Source organism: Lissotriton vulgaris, chromosome 5, assembly GCF_964263255.1.
Source record: "Lissotriton vulgaris chromosome 5, aLisVul1.2, whole genome shotgun sequence".
Taxonomy (NCBI): domain Eukaryota; kingdom Metazoa; phylum Chordata; class Amphibia; order Caudata; family Salamandridae; genus Lissotriton; species Lissotriton vulgaris.
This window is the reverse complement of record NC_141693.1, coordinates 426,994,700-427,013,012: the sequence shown is the minus strand read 5'-3', so window position 1 is coordinate 427,013,012 and position 18,313 is coordinate 426,994,700.

The window sequence follows — 18,313 nt, the reverse complement described above, 5'->3', positions numbered from 1 at the left end:
CCTGTAGATAATGGCGATGCCTCCTCCAGTCTGGTTGTCGCGGTCTCTTCGGGTGATCTTGTAGCCCTCTGGAATGGCGATGGCGATGGCGATGTCGGGCGCTGAGGAATCAGCTTCTTGACCCTCCTTCGCACATCATAGTACCTGTTCCTGATATCGTCCATTGTGTGCAGGCAAGGTGCTTGCGCGTTCACCTTGTTAACAATCCTCTCCCACATCTTGGTTTTCTGGGACATGGAGGTCTGTTGGATCAATGTGCTGAATAACTGTGGCTCTACTCTGAGAATTTCATCTACCATGACTTCCAACTCACTATCTGTGAACTTTGGATTCTTCTTTGGGGGCATGGTGATGGGTGGTTGTGGAGATGGATGTGGGTGAGGGTGTGAAAAGGAGGGTGAGTGAGTATAAGTGAAGCTGGGTTTTTGTGAGTGTGCTTTTACAGTGGTGCTACGGGTGTAAAGGTTGTGTGGTGGGTAAATTATGAGTGTGTCTCTCAGTGCAGTGTGGTAGTGTTCTCTGCTGGCTGTTCTGTAGAATTTGCAAAGGATCATGGCCTTTTAAGTAGGTGGAGTTAAGGGTATGTCTTTGTTTTTTTTTAACTTTGACATTGCTTGTTTGGTTGTTTTCTGTCTGTTTCTATTTGCTTTGTTGAGCATGACAGAGACGTTCAGTTGACCTGGACAGACGCTTACAGGAGCAATTGCGGGGTAATCCGAGTCTGTCACACTCACGTTATGCTATGTAGCATTGTTTGCGTACGAGTCTGTTGCGTCGCGCTGATGCTAGGCTATTTGGCATCAATCGGGTTATGAGTCTGTTGCGTCGCGAGGATGCTGGGCTATGTGGCATCAATCGCGTACAAGTCTGTCACGCGGATTCCGGGCTATGTAGAATCGTTTGCGTACTAGTCGGTCGCTTTTGGCTCTTTTACGGCTGAATCACTGGTTTCTGTAAGTGTCGGTCGTATGTACTGTGCTCCGTGCGAGTCAGTTGTGCTTCACATGCATTGCATCGTACTACGCTGGTCGTACATCGCGTGTATGTGTTGGTCGGAATGCAGTCCCGGTCCGTGTCTGTCGGAACTGTTTATGACCGGGATCGGAATTGGACCGAAGTAGTTAAATTAGTAACATTTTAAATATAATTCTGATCTTTGTCTGCTAATGTTTTATTTCTGGGATCAATATACTTTTTGTATTTTTTTATTGTTCAGATTATGGTTAACAGTTTACTTACATTTGATTCTGTAAAGGTTTGTTTCTTTCTGCTTAGTATTTGGCATTGATTTATGCCCAAAATCTGTTAATTTCAAAAGTAAAATGTAATTACATTTTTTATCTACCTTATGGGCTTTTTAAATGTATGTACTTTTTTCATTTAATCACTTACTTTTTAAAGTTAAGATCATTTGTCGAATATCTGTTTTTGATTGCTGACTCCTTTTCAAAATGTGTAAATCTTGTAAATTAATCTAAAATTATATTGTGAGTATTTGTGATTTATGTGTTAATATTTTGATGTTGTTTTATTGTAAACGTACACTTACTTCGGTCTGTAGATGGCAGTGATTAATTTGACAAACAGCAATATTCTCCAGCTGCTCCTGCTGTGTGTGGTCACTTCGGGAGTCAGTTTACCATTGAGCACAAAACGGTGGTCGGCTTCTTTTATTAGTTTTATAGGGTATACAACAAATTAAAAGAATATGTGTATTGGTAACAGTATTTTTGTGTGATTCACAACCTGACAGATTGTATATTTATTTTGTCATGTGTATAAATATTCGTTTATACGTTCCTTCTTGTAATTTCTGTCATTTTGAGTATTTGCTGGCACATGGAGTGTAATGGAAATAGTTGAAGGACTTACATTTTATGTTCTTTGAAGAAGATAGCATGTGTAATCTCTTTATGACTCTGAGGGTAGTATTTTTTTTTGTAAAATGTTTAAAATGTATGCTTCTTTTTCACTGTTTTTTTTAACATGTTTTTGATATTTTTTTTATTAATACTCAGGTATTTTAATGGAAAGGTACTTTAAAAAGTACTCATGTATTAACATTAATGCCTGGGTATTAATCATCTCCCCCACCCAAAACCACTATTTCCCTTGCATCCCGTGCCAGGGGATGGTGAAAAAAAAGAATACTCATTTATATTTAAAAAAATAGTCTGTGCTGTAATGGTATGCGTAGTAATAGTATACATTGCAATGCAATGCGTTGTAATGTTAGTTTTAATGTATCTCAATATACATGCGTTGTAATGGGATGCGTTGAAAAAACATGCAATGTAATAGTATTTGCGTTGTAAAACCTGCGATGTAAAAGCATGCGTTGTAATGATATGTGTTGTAATGTCATATATTCTCAATACCACCACCACCAATCCAATCGCACCACCACCAATACCACTGCCAATACCAATACCACCTCCAATACCAATACCACCACTTTTATCACCAATACCATCACCACCAATACCAGCACCACCACCACTAATACCACCACCAATACCACCACCAAAACCAATAATACCACCACCAATTCCACCATCACCACCAATACCACCACTAATGCCACCACCACCAATATCACCACCAATACCACCACCACCATCATCAATACCACCACCACCATCATCAATACCACCACCTCCACCAATACCACGACCAATACCACCAGCACCATTACCACCATCAACACCACTAATACCACCACCAATACCACCATCACTACCAATGCCACCAACAACAATACCACCAAAAAATTGAATGCAGTGTAATGGTATGCGTAGTAATAGTATGCATTGTAATGCAAAGCATTGTAATGATAAGCATTGTAAAAACATGCAATGTAATAGTATTTGCGTAGTAAAAACAGCATTGTAAATGCATGCGTTGTACTGCTATGTGTTGGAACATCATATATTCCCAAAACCACCACAACCAATCCAATACCACCACCGCCAATACCACCGCCAATACCAATACCACCACCAATAACACCACCACCAATACCAATACAACCACAACCACCCCCAATACCAATACCACCATCAATACCACCACCACAAATACCAGCAATACCACAACCACAACTACCAATACCAGCAATACCACCACCGCAATACGACAACCAATACCACCATCACCACCAATACCACCACCACCAATACCACCCCCAATACCACCACTAATGCCACCACCATCAATACCACCACCACCATCAATACCACCACCACCAATACCACCAACAATACCACCACCACCAATACCAATACAACCACCACCACCAATACCAACACCAATACCACCACCACAAATACCAGCAATACCACCACCACCACTACCAGTACCAGCAATACCACCACCCCACTACGACAACCACTACCACCATCACCACCAATACCACCACCACCACCACCACCACTAATGCCACCACCACCAATACCACCACCATCATCAATACCACCACTACCACCACCAATACCACCACCAATAACTCCACCACCAATACCACCACCACCCAAACCAATACCACCACAACCAATTCCACCACCACCACCACTACCAATACCACCACCACCACCACCACCACAAATACCAGCAATACCACCACCACCACTACCAATACCAGCAATACCACCACCCCAATACGACAACCACTAACACCATCACCACCAATACCACCACCAATATCGCCCACCAATACCGCCACTAATGCCACCACCACCAATACCACCAATACCCCTACCAACAATACCACCACCTCCACCACCACCAATACCACTACCAATAACACCACCACCAATACCACCATCAATACCACCACCAATACAATCAACACCACCAATATACCACCACCACCAATACCACCACCATCATCAATACCACCACCTCCACCACCACCAATACCACCACCACCAATACCATCAATACCACCACCACCAATACCAACACCACCAATAATACCACCAATACCACCACCACCAATACTGTCGTAAATATTTAATTTACCATCTTAATTTCTATGCAGGTAAGTACTTAATCAATAATAACTCAATCGGAAAGAAAGAAACAGAGTCCGTGGTGTTAGAGTTCTTAAAAAGGAATCGTTCCGGAACTGGATATCAGGTTCCTGCAACCACAAAGGGTTCAGGAAGGGATAGAGCATACTTTATTGACATTATATTACTTTTATACTTAATATACATAATAGAAGTCAATGCAGAAGGCGTAACAGCTGAGAGAAACAAGATAAAACACACACGTGGTCATGATACGTAATTAGGAGGCGTGAACTAGGCGTGAACATAGAAGTGTGTGCTAGAAACGTCACAGGTAGGTGCCATAAGTGGGTGGCAACAATAAGCAGAATCTTGCAATGTCAGCAGAAATCTGAGGCCTGGATGCGCGCGCAGCTGCATGACGTGTAACTGACGTGAAGCTGAAGGGTGCAGGGGACTTGACATTTCAACTAGCGGAAAGAGACAGGAGTCTGGCATGTCAGATCAACTTGTGCTTCTATCATATCTGATATCTGATGTTTAGGAACTGAGCTATCTGGGCGGAAAGGTCTCTGGGGCAGAAGCTATTCTATACTGACTGTGAGTGCGTGTATAAGCGCCTAAGTGTCTGCATGAGAAGCGTGGGGGCATGGGCCTTCCAGGGTAGCGTGGTAACAGAGGCTATGAATTACTTGCACAGAGACAGTAAGGCCAGGCCCTTTTGCTCTACAGCTGGGGGAATGTTTACTTAAACTAGTAGGCAGGAATGCATCTTCGGAGAGGAAACAGATAACTCGAAGGTTGAATTCATTCTTGGCAGGCAGCAGGCTGAGCTAAGCGCGGTGGGCCGCGCTGGAAGTAAGGCAGAGTTCACAGGTACGGGGGCAGCCTGGGCAGAGGTTTTCTGAGTCAGAAGGCAGAAAAAGCTCGATGGCAGAAATTCAGGGCCTACTTTGCCAGAGCTGAGAAACGTGTAAAGTATACCACAAAAAGACGTTGGCATGGCATACTTAGGAACGGACTATTCAACCCATTCAGGGTGGGTCGGAAAGAGGACATGTTAACGTTGGACGCAAATGTATTTGCGTCTTCATAGCTGGCACAGGAGGGAAGTTACATGCACTTTAAACTCGTACATGGAGACGGTGGGGTACACGATAGGGAACATAACTTGGCCAAAAATTTATATTTCCTCAATACCACCAAAAGAATAGTATGCGTAGCTACAGTATGCAATGTAATGCAATGCGTTGTGATGATAAGCGTTGTAAAAACATGCTATGTAATAGTATTTGCGTTGTAAAAACTGCAATGTAAATGCAAGCGTTGTAATACTATGCGTTGTAATGTTATATATTCCCAAAACCAACACAACAAATCCAATACCACCACCAATACCACTACCAATACCAATACCAATACCACCACCAATACCACCACCAATAACACCACCACCAATACCACCACCACAAATACCAGCAATACTACCACTACCAATACCAGCAATACCACCACCCCAATACGACAACCAATACAACCATCACCACCAATACCACCACCACCAACACTACCACTAATGCCACCACTACCAATACCACCACCACCATCAATATCACCACCACCAATACCACAACAACGAATACCACCACCAATACCACCACTACCAATACCACCACCACAAATACCAGCAATACCACCACCACCACTACCAATACCAGCAATAGCACCAGCCCCAATACGACAACCAATACCACCATCACCACCAATACCGCCACTAATGCCACCACCACCAATACCACCCCCACCACCCATACCAATGCCACCAATACCCCCACCAACAATACCACCACCAAAACCACCACCATCAATACCACAACCTCCACCGCCACCACCAATACCACCACCACCACCGATACCACCACCACCACCGATACCACCACCAATACAACCACCCGAAATACCACCACCACCACAACCAATCCCAGCAATACCACCACCATCATCCCCAATACGACAACCAATACAACCATCACCACCAATACCACCACCAATACCACCACTAATGTCACCACCACCAATACTACCACTGTAGTGTAGTTCCTATATTCCCAATTGGCTCTGCGCATTGGAATAACATAAACGATAGTTTAGACATAGGACTGAGGTCGACTAGGTCTCTGTTGAATATGTTAGACTTAATTATGAATGCCAAGTAGCTCAGAGGTCACTAGAAACTTTCTCGAGTTAACAGGAATGAGTTTACTTTCCGGAATAGACAAGAAGGGATTAGCTTCTGACAACCGCATAAACATGACAACTTTGCTCCCTCTAGAATAAGGAGTATATCTTCAGAGTTGTGTGAAAACAATAGATAGCTATTTCACTCAGTCAATCGTGCATGCTTAGTTTCACCAGAGTGCAGACAAATAAAGAGACGGGCGTTTTCAATAAAAGTGGTCATTTATTGAGCAGTCTTCTTTCTCATGCAAGAGAAGTGAATTGCCACAATTGCAATACTTGTCATAAAGTAAAGTGCGTACAGTAAAAGGAGTATTATGAAATAATACTGTAAAAGCATTTATATGGTTTCTGAGCCATATGATACTTAAAACGGATAAAATATATACAATACATACAATGATAAAAGATGACTAAACGTACTCAACTGGTGCTTCTAAAATATATGCCTACCCCGGTGTACCTAACCTAAGCATAGTACGAGGGAAGGAGTAAGTAAGCTGCAGTTTAAGTTAAGTTAGTTTTGCCAAGAATCTGAATCAAGAATTCTCTAAAGATTTAATTAGCTCCGTACCTTGGTTTTAGAATGAAGGAGGTCTTATATCTCTTTCTCAGGACTCGATCTCCCAGCAACCCGCAAGGGTGACTGGAAACACTGGAGCTGGATTTCTCGGCAGGAGAAAAGACAGCGTCTCTCTCAGTGTGTCAAATGGGAGGGTCGGCTTCCTTCGGCACTCGCATCAGCTGGGCTTTGGGTAAGTAGATAGCTGCTCTGCTCCAAACCACCGTGTGTTGCTTAGGGCAAATGCTGGTATATTTATACCTGGAAGGTGCCGAGTTTGACGTAAGGTTGGACATAAGACGTCACTAAGAACTGTCAGTTCTTTCAGGACTCTCAGGAGTTCTAGGACAAATCAAAACAGAAGCAGGGGGAATTCCCAGGCTGCTGGAGGCTTGGTTTGTTTAAAGAACGCGTTGTACTTTCTAGGAGTCTAGGGAAGTAGCCTTGCCGTATTTGGACTGCATTGGCTATAACTAAATATGGATATGATTCTTATGCCTTTATAAGGATATGATTTGTTATAACCACATAAGGGCATGAATCGGGAATATTTAATTAGGGTCCTAGATACATTCACAACACCACCACCACCACCAATACCACAACCACCATCATCAATACCACCACCTCCACCACCACCAATACCACTACCAATAAAACCACCACCAATACCACCTCCACCAATACCACCACCAATACAACCACCAATACAACCACCACCACCACCACCAATATACCACCACCACCAATACTACCACCATCACCAATATCACCACCTCAACCACCACCAATACCACCACCACCAATACCATCAATACCACCACCACCAATACCAACACCGCCAATACCACCACCAATACCAATACCACCACCACCACCACCACCAATATCACCACAACCAATACCACCACCATCATCAACAATACCACTAATACCAATACCACCGCCACCATTACCACCAATACCACCACCAATACCACCACCACCAATACCACCAAAAAATAGTATGCGTAGTAATAGTATGCATTGTAATGCAATGCGTTGTGATGATAAGCATTGTAAAAACATGCGATGTAATAGTATTTGCGTTGTAAAAACTGCAATGTAAATGCAAGCGTTGTAACGTTATATTTTCCCAAAACCAACACAACAAATCCAATACCAACACCACCAATACCACCACCAATACCATCACCACGAAAACCAATTCAACCACCACCAATACCACCACCACAAATACCAGCAATACCACCACTAGCAATACCAGCAATACCAACACCCCCAATATGAATACCAATACCACCATCACCACCAATACCACCACCAATACCACCACCACCAATACCACCACCATCAATACCACCACTACCACCAATACCACCACCACCAATACCACCACCATCAATACCACCACTACAAATACCAGCAATACCACCACCACCACTACCAATACCAGGAATACCACCACCACCACCTCAATACGACAACAAATACCACCATCACCACCAATACCACCACCACCACCACCAATACCCCAACTAATGCCACCACCACCAATACCACCACTAACATTACCACCAATACCAATACCACCAATACCACCACCAAGACCCCCACCATCAGCAATACCACCACCTTCACCACCAATAATACCACCACCACCAATACCACCACCGCCAATACCACCACCACCACCAAAATACCAGCACCAACAATACCACCACTACCATCATCAATACCACCACCTCCACCACCACCAATACCACCATCAATACCACCACCAACACCACTAATACCACCACAAATACAACCACCAATACCACCACCACCAATACCACTACCTATATCACCACCATCATCAATACCACCACCTCCACCACCACCAATACCACGACCACCAATGCCACCAACACCACCGCCAATACCACCAATACAACCACCATTACCACCACCACCACTAATACCACCACCACCAATATCACCACAACCGGTACCACCACCACCAATACCAACACCACCAATACCACCACCATCAATACCACCACTACAAATACCAGCAATACCACCACCACCACTACCAATACCAGGAATACCACCACCACCACCTCAATACGACAATAAATACCACCATCACCACCAATACCACCACCACCACCACCACCAATACCCCAACTAATGCCACCACCACCAATACCACCACTAACATTACCACCAATACCAATACCACCAATACCACCACCAAGACCCCCACCGCCAGCAATACCACCACCTTCACCACCAATAATACCACCACCACCAATACCACCACCGCCAATACCACCACCACCACCAAAATACCAGCACCAACAATACCACCACTACCATCATCAATACCACCACCTCCACCACCACCAATACCACCATCAATACCACCACCAACACCACTAGTACCACCACAAATACAACCACCAATACCACCACCACCAATACACCACCACCACCACCACCACCAATACCACTACCTATATCACCACCATCATCAATACCACCACCTCCACCACCACCAATACCACGACCACCAATGCCACCAACACCACCGCCAATACCACCAATACAACCACCATTACCACCACCACCACTAATACCACCACCACCAATACAACCACAACCGGTACCACCACCACCAATACCAACACCACCAATACCACCACCACCAATACCACTACCACCAGTAATACCACCACCAATACCACCACCACCACCAATACCACCACCATCATCAATACCACCACCTCCACCAATACCACAACCAATACCCCCAGCACTAATACCACCACCAATACTACCAATGCCACCACCAATGCCACCACCACCAATACCAACACCACCAATACCAATACCACCAATACCACCACCATTACCACCAGCACCACTAATACCACCACCACCACCACCAATATCACCACTACCAATACCACCACCACCGATACCAATACCACCACCAATACCAACACCACCATCACCAATACCACCACCACCAATACCACTACCACCAATACCACCAGTAATACCACCACCACCAATACCACCACCACCACCACCGATCCCACAACCACCACTAATACCACCACCAATACCACCAATACAACACCAGCAATACCACCACCACCAATACTACCACCAATATCACCACCAATAACACCACCTCCAATACCACCATCAATACCACCAGCACCACCACCACCACCAATCCAATACCACCACTACCAATGCCATCGCCAATGCCTATACCACTGCCAATACCATCACCTCCACCAATACCACCACCACCAATGCCACCACCACCAATACCAGCACCACCAATACCACCACCAGCCAATAAAAACAATACCAATACTTGCACCACCGATACCACCACCAGCACCACCAATACCAATACCACCACCCTAGCGCCTCTCACTCACTAATAATAGCAGGGGCATTGTACGAGACCAGAGATGCAGCCTACACCATCCATCCATCCCTCCCTCCATGCTGGCCATAAAACTCTTGTATAAATGGGGTGAACCAGAAAAAGTCATAAGACCTGGGTATCAATTGGTACAGACAGAAGTGGTCCTAGACATTGGTTCCACAAATAGGTTATTAATAATAAATTAGTAGAACAAATATATTTTTTCTTTTTGCGATTAAATCCTGTAATTCGAAAGAACAGTAGCCCAAAGATGATTTAAACAAACCAAGATGACCATAGGTATGCTGCGAGTTGAACCAACAATTTATTATTTATTGCAGCAAAAATTCTCATTGATTAAACACACAATTGTTACACAAAATGAGGGGGTTATTAACAATTAGTGTGCAAAAGGAGTAATAAAAGTGAGTGCTCGTGTAAAAAGGACCAAGAAGGTTCGGAAAACTGATTGAAAAATAGAGGTTTCTTTGATCTAGTAACAATTCTAAGGTATTAGAAATCCTTAGCAATTAGAGTGGGCCTGCCCCATAACTGTCCGTCAGAAAATGTTCCTTATTCTGCCGTGTCACAGTGGGAATTCATCTGTGACCTTGCCTTGGGGGAGGGGGGGGTATCATGGGTACAGGCCCGAAGGGGGATTATCGTCGATGTTTCGACCCAATTGCGTGTAGGGTGAGTAAGTCCTCAACTACGTGTCTTCATCAGGACGGGGATGGGACCTGGGAAATAACCAAACCATCAGTATCTAGTAATAGAGCATCTCTTCACATAAATGACCATCTTGGTATATGGTACTGACCTATTTCTTTCAGGAGAAAACAACCCCAAACAGTGCGGTGGGCAACCTGTAAGACAGAATATGTACACAAAGGGGCTGAGTTTCTCAGAACTGCATACAGTGGGTTAATAAATAACGACCCTTCTGAGACAAGCACTCACCCGCAAATGGTGTGCCAGATTTTCAAACTATGTCATTCCATTAGTTCCATCTCGGCCATAATCAATCCGTCCAAACACGTCTTTCAATACTAAAAACAAGAAGAGGAGCATAGCACCATCAATACTCCAGTTACGCCAATTGCGTTTTGGTCGACATACAGCATAACGAGACAATACTTCCATGAGTTCTACTCAATATTCAAAAGAAAAGCACAAAACAGAGGTGCTCTGGTTGTATATATTGCATATCAACATTCGAACGAGATACTGAGTCTACTAATTGATTATTAATAATCTATTTTTGGAACCAATGTCTAGGCCATAAAACTCAGCCTGCCCTGCACCAGGAGATGAAGCCAGGGCCCTACTATAGCTTGAGTGTTTTTTATTAGGCTAAAGATAGCAGTAACATTACGCAATGCCACACTGCACACTCAAATCACGGAGAGGGCAGATAATAGAACCCCCACTCTTCCTCCTGCCTAAGCCGCGACAGTGTAATCACAGAACGAAAGGTTTTGGAGCACTGTGTTAGTGTTTATAGCTCAGATTATATGTAACTCTCACTTCATACTTTGTATCTGTGTAATTTACAACACGTACACATCTTCTTCACTGCACTATTTATCACTACTTTGAAGTCGTGGCAGGCCGGTCTCTTCCTCTGATATTTACAATCTAATAAGCGGTCGAGAAGGCCCTTTATTGCAATGCAATAGGTCTCACATTTGTGAGAGTTTAAGCTATTAGTATTGTACATGACATTGCCTTTTATTTATGTTTTAAAACCCAAAACGTAAATAAAGGGGAATGTCATTTACAGTGCCAATATCTCGTACTTGTGCGAATGTGAGACCTATCGCATTGCTTGTTTGTGTATATATGATGTCTTGTGAATTTTACTTCTGAAAGAGACTTATGAATTGAAACTAGTTTGTTTTGAATAATTTTATTAGGTGCATACTCTTAATTTGCGTATATTATTTGATATAGGGATGATACATTATAATGTATATTTTTATATAAATAAATATGAATGGATTTGTTCATAACAACGTGATAGAGTTAAACAGTTCTTAGTGTGTTTAAATTGCTCACTGTACATTAATTTGTAGTGCAATTCCATTCAGCCTAGGGGAGTATATTTGGTGTTTCTATGTTTAAAGTTTGCACAAAAGGTAATCTATTTTTGTCCTAACTACAAACTGCCCAGGCCCTTTTGGCAGTGTATGGTGACTCTCCGTGTATCTGGAATGAATTATTATATACCAATTCTACAGTTCGAATCCATCATAGCCAGTAATCTTGGTTGTTTGTGAGGAAACAGTAGAGGTACTATTCAGTGGACTGATTAACTTGTTCAGTCTGTCCATCTGATTTGTGAGTGATAGCTACATGAGTTATTTACACAATGCCCAACAGCTTCGTTACAATGTACCAGAACTTTGAAGTAATCTGGAATCGACAATATGTGAGAATATGTTTATGTTTGAGATTTGTAAAGCACATTGCTACCCAAGGGCTTCCCTGAACTGATAAATGCTGAACTGGATAACAGTGGGTGGTAAACGGGTTAGTGGGGTAACAACCAGGTCTTGAGTTTTTTTCTAAAAGTGGGTTTGTCTTCTAGTAATCTTATACCATTCCATAACTTTGGCACCAGGTGTGCAAATGATCTTCCGCCCAATCCCTCTCTTTTGATTCTAGTAGTATTAAGAAGGTGTTGTTGAGAGGATCTGAGGAGTCTGGCTAGGGCATCAGATGAGTCCAGACCTCTGAGCTTAACTGGACCTTTATTCTTTATGGCCTTATGTGCAATGCAAAGAGATTTTACCACAATCCTTGCTTCAACCGGCAGCCAGTGGAGTCGTTTCAAAAACTCTCTTACCGGGTTATGACGTGGGAGCTTGAGAAGAAGCCTTGCTGCATCATTTATTATTTAGCACCAGCTCAAGTATTTTATTATATATTTTGGTGAGCCCACATAGAGAGAATTACCATAGTCCAAATGGGAGACTATGAGGCCATGAACCACCGCTTTTCTTCGATGCTCTGGGATCAGTACTAATATCTTCCTGATCATTTTAAGTAGACCAGAGAAGATTCAAGCCAACTTTTTTGCTTGATTGGCCATTGTGAGGGCTCTTTCCAGCCACATTCCCAAACAATAACAGTTGACAAACCATGGAGTCATGTAATGTGCTACATTAAGGGGTCGATTCCGATTCTGGAAACAAATCCGTACGCCGATTCGAATTTGTAGCCGTTTCCGTACGAATCGTACAAATCCGTCCGAATTGCGTAGTACGATCCGTAGTAAAAAAATACGTCCGAATCGTTGCCAACAGTACGAAAAGCAAGGGAAAATCCGTACGATTTGGACCCTGAAAGTGAACCGTTTGAATCGTAGACCTGCTGTACGACCCGACATGTTTGATCCGGACCGGGGAATGAGTTCGCGATTCATACGGTAAACGTCGCGTATGAGCAATTCGTACGGAGAGCCACACAATCACATAGTGTACGGTTCATACACCCCATTATCGTAGGGGTACGGTTCATATACCCCATGATCTTAGGGGCACGGTTCGTACACCTACGATCATGGGGTACGGTTCATACACCCAATGATCGTAGGGGTACGATTTGTACACCTACGATCATGGGGTGTACGAACCGTACCCCTACGATCATGGGGTGTACAAACCGTACCCCAGGATTGTAGGTGTACGAACCGTACCGCTACAATCATGGGGTATACGAAAAGTACCGGGGGTCTGTTTTGCGCGCACTTCGACTCGAATTCTGCTTTTCCGGACATTTTGAGCTCTCGTAAAAAAAGAGTCGTACGGAGTGTTGACTGGACGAATCCTACTTGCTGGGTCGGAAAATGATGCTTCAATCCGTACGGACATCATGTACTGCGCGTTTCGAATGCGATTCGTACGGATTATTGAGTTGTACGGGCTTTGGTACGGTTCGGACGGAGAACTGCTTTGGGTACGCATCGTACTACATCGTACCTACGGGGACGTTCGAGGATATGATTCGTATGGGAAAAATGCTCCATACAGCTATTCGTACAGGATTTTACCGAATCAGAATCGGCCCCTAAGTGTTGACCTAGGGTCTGAGCTGCAGAGAGAGATTTTTTAAAGACAGAAATATATAGTTGCCAAGTGCCCTAGCATCATATGTAACACCATCAGTCAGCCAAATGCACGTTGCATTATGAGTCTTGCAGTTGGATTTTTGACAAGTTTGCAAAGGCTCAAAATCCCCACATACAAAGTGGTGATGGCTGACAACGTATTGAGTTGAAACAATTCACCCCATCTAGGGGGGAGGTAACCAACATGGGTCCTACGTTAACGTGGGGCATATTGTTTCGGAGAGGCCCAACCCTGATGATTTACACACACAATGCAGGGAGCAGCTATCGGTATCACAAAAGCCTGTCATGGGGACAAGTATTTCCCACTCTCAGCACACCCAGTCCTTGTCTCCAGCTCAGAATCTGAACCAGATGCCCCTCACCCAGAAGACCCCACGTGGTGAAGCTGTATGTAGGGGTCCTACCCCGGAACAATCAGTTCCCAGGACCTTTAATACGGGAGACTTATCCAATGGCGGAGATGGGAGCTCCTACCAGAACCCAGTTAATTTACATCTCCAGCCCAAATCAACGCCATGCATTGTGGCCTTGGGTAACGTGCCTACCCTTTCTCCATGTGTTAAGGGAGATTTTTTTTAAACTAAAGAACAAGGTTATGCATCTGTTGTCTTGTAACACCACAATGGGCCCATGGGTAGGAAAAAACATAAACATGGTGCATTGGGTCAATTGGGTCTGGGGTACAAAATGTTTTGCAAGGGTGACTGTGTTATTATTCATTTCAACCAACCATACATAGCTGAAAGTATCTTGGCTTCATCCTCACTTTATATGAACACCACCCCTGGCCCTTTGTCGACCATCAGGGCCCTCCCCCTTGTTTTTTTCCACAAACCTGAGTACCCAAGTTGGAACAACACGATTTATAACCGTGAGGTCCCTTTTGGTAGACAGACATCTATACCTCCCTCTTTGATGGATTTTAACACCATGGGGCCCCAGAATAACTTGAATCATAATTATCGGCCAACACATGGAGGACAGAGGCTCGTACACCCTTCTCTGGTATTATCTAACAGTTTTGCACCCTAGGGCACCCTGGATGCCTGGGATTGACCGCGGGGGTTGTCCCAGGAGAACTAGGGATATCAAGTCCAGGCAGGACTGTTTTCAAGAAGGTTTTAGTATCATGGGTGGAAGAGTTTGTAATTTTATCTTGTGGAATATTGCTGGCCTTGCTAATAAGTTTCTTGACCCTACCTGGATTATTTTGATAAAACAGTTTAACCTAATTTGTTTACAGGAAACATGGGCTACTACAAACTTTTTCCACCTGGAAGGTTTAAAGACATTCTTCATCCCAGCTACTGCCTCGAGTTCAGGAAGATCAAAGGATGGTCTTATAACTTATGTTTCCCCTGCATTACAGTGTGATGTCTGAGTGCTGTCTAAAGACAACCCTTGTTTACAATTGTTTATGTTGCACAAAGGGTCCCGCAAACTGGGACTTATGGATTTTCATAACGCAATCTCCTGCCCTCTGGCAGTCTATAACGTATCTTTGTTGGGTCGTTTTTTAAGACACCAGCTCAAGTCAGACTTTAGCCATTTTGTGAAAGCCGGGGAATTTAACACCCATTTATGCGGGGATCCAAGGAAAACTAACCTCATTAATATGGGTTGTCCATGGGTGAAGGGAATCCACTTTGAGCATACAGCACATGGTGATTCCATCACTGAATTACTGTTTGAATTTGATTTATCCTCGACCTTGTGCACTTTAGAACTATGCAGTAAGGTCTCTATCTCATCCTTTATAGGGAGAGGTAGTGCTCAGTCCTCAATTTTATCCTGGTGTCAACAACGTTTCTCGACTTGATCTCAGGCATTACGATCGAGGCAAGTACACATAGTGATCACAATCATCTATTTAACCACATTAGTTGGCCTCTACTGGCGCCTACTGAGGGGATAGGGAATAGTGGGGTTGTGCAGGTAATAGATGGAGGAAGAAGGTTAAAATGGGCCCAGATAGCCCTGTCATTTTATGATTCCCTATCTGCACGCTGTGACAAGGAGTTAGCACTGTGTATTGCCCCGTCATCAGAGCTGAGGGACATTCTTGAAGCCTTTAAGGCTATTTCCTCCACAACAACAGATCTTCTCAGTGCCCCTGTGCGGCGACCCACTACGCGGGTACCCAGATCGTTTGACCAGGATTGTTCCAGAGTGGCCAGTAACCTGAAGGAATCGTTGGGTAAAAGTCCAAGAGATACCACCCTAGTTAAAATCGTAGAAGGAAGTACAAAGCTGTATTAGCTGGACGGAAGGCAGCATTAAAGGAGGAAACATGGAGGCGCTTGATTGAGGCAAGCACCTTGAAGAGCAGTGCCAAGTTTTGGGGCATAATTAATAGCCTGTTTTTATGTGAGAATGTAGGAAACACGGTGGGGGCACACATAACTGCAGAGGAATGGGTACATCATTTTGAGGCCATGTTTCAGACTCTATCAGACAGGAATATATTCCTTGGGGTAGTGGCAAGGAAATCTGCCCTGGTTGTTTTGGTGGATGAGGTAACGAAGTGTATTGAAGGGCTGTCTAACAACAAAGCACCGGGCCCAGATGGTATACCTCCGGATTTATACAAATCAGACGTGAACATTTGGGCACCTGTTCTTACAGCCATTATTAACGCTGTGGTCAGTATAGGTCCTCCAGGTTCTTGGGCAACTTTTACAATTGTTCCTGTTTTTAAAAAGGGCAACAGACAGAGTACCCACTGTTATCGACCCATATCCCTGTTGGACTTGGTAGTTAAGGTGGTGGGCCGAGTTCTTTTAGACAGGTTAACCGGTTAGGCTGATGATAACAATATTTAGACCGACATCCAATATGGTTTTCGTGCTGGTCGGTCATCCATTGCCCAATGTTTCGATTTATTTTTGATTCTTAACAAATATACAGTTGCCCACCCTGGCACCATTTACTTGCCCTTCATGGACTTGTCCTCTGCGTTTGATCGTGTGAATAAAACGAAGCTTTGGCAGACCATGTTCTCCATGGGGGTGGATGGTGATAGTGTCCATTTTTTTGGAGAACCTACATAGGGACACTAAGGCTGAGGTACGTTACTCGCAGGACCTTAAGGTCTCCTGTCAGTTCCATAAAAAAAGAGGAGTACGTCAAGGATGTATCCTTGCCCTTTTTCTGTTTAATTTGTATATTAACAATCTGGAGAAGGTTCTATTGGAGACCAGAGAAAATTACCCTCAGGTGGGTAGGTGGGCCTGCCGGTTTTATTATACACGGATGCCGCGGTTCTTTTGGCCCAGGCAGCTAGAGGGTTGCAATCTTTGCTTAACTCCTTTTTATCATTCATGAAAGATTTGGATCTGACAATAAATGATTCTAAATCCTATGTGATGCATGTGGGACTACGCATACAAAGGGGGGGGAACATCCTTTACAACGCAACTTTTACAACGAAGTACCATTACGACGCAACCATTACAACGCAACTTTTACAACGTCTTGCTCTGGGGGGTGCTGTAGGATAGGGAATAGTTTCCAACACCTTCCCTACTATCCACGGGGACTGGAGTTGGAATAGTAAATTAAACTATTCACTATCCAGCGCCCCCCAACGCAAGTCGCAACGACTTGCATTGTAAAACTTGCTTCGTAAAGGCATGTGTTGTAATAGCATGTGTTGTAAAGCCATACATCCCAAAAGCGGTATCAGTTTAAGGTTGGCTCTGCCTTGGTCCCTCGCACAGATGTTTTTCTTACCTTGGGGTCATGATAGACAAGATGAAATGGGGCCCTTTAAAAAAGGAGTAAGAAGGGTGACATAGTGCGCGCCAATACGGCTATCTTTAACTTTGCCTCAAGATTAGGCAGGAGACCGATTGCAGCAATCTTGCAGATATACAAGGTGAAATGTATTGCAAAAGTCTCCTCTGGTAGTGAGATTTGGGGATCCCCGCTTACCA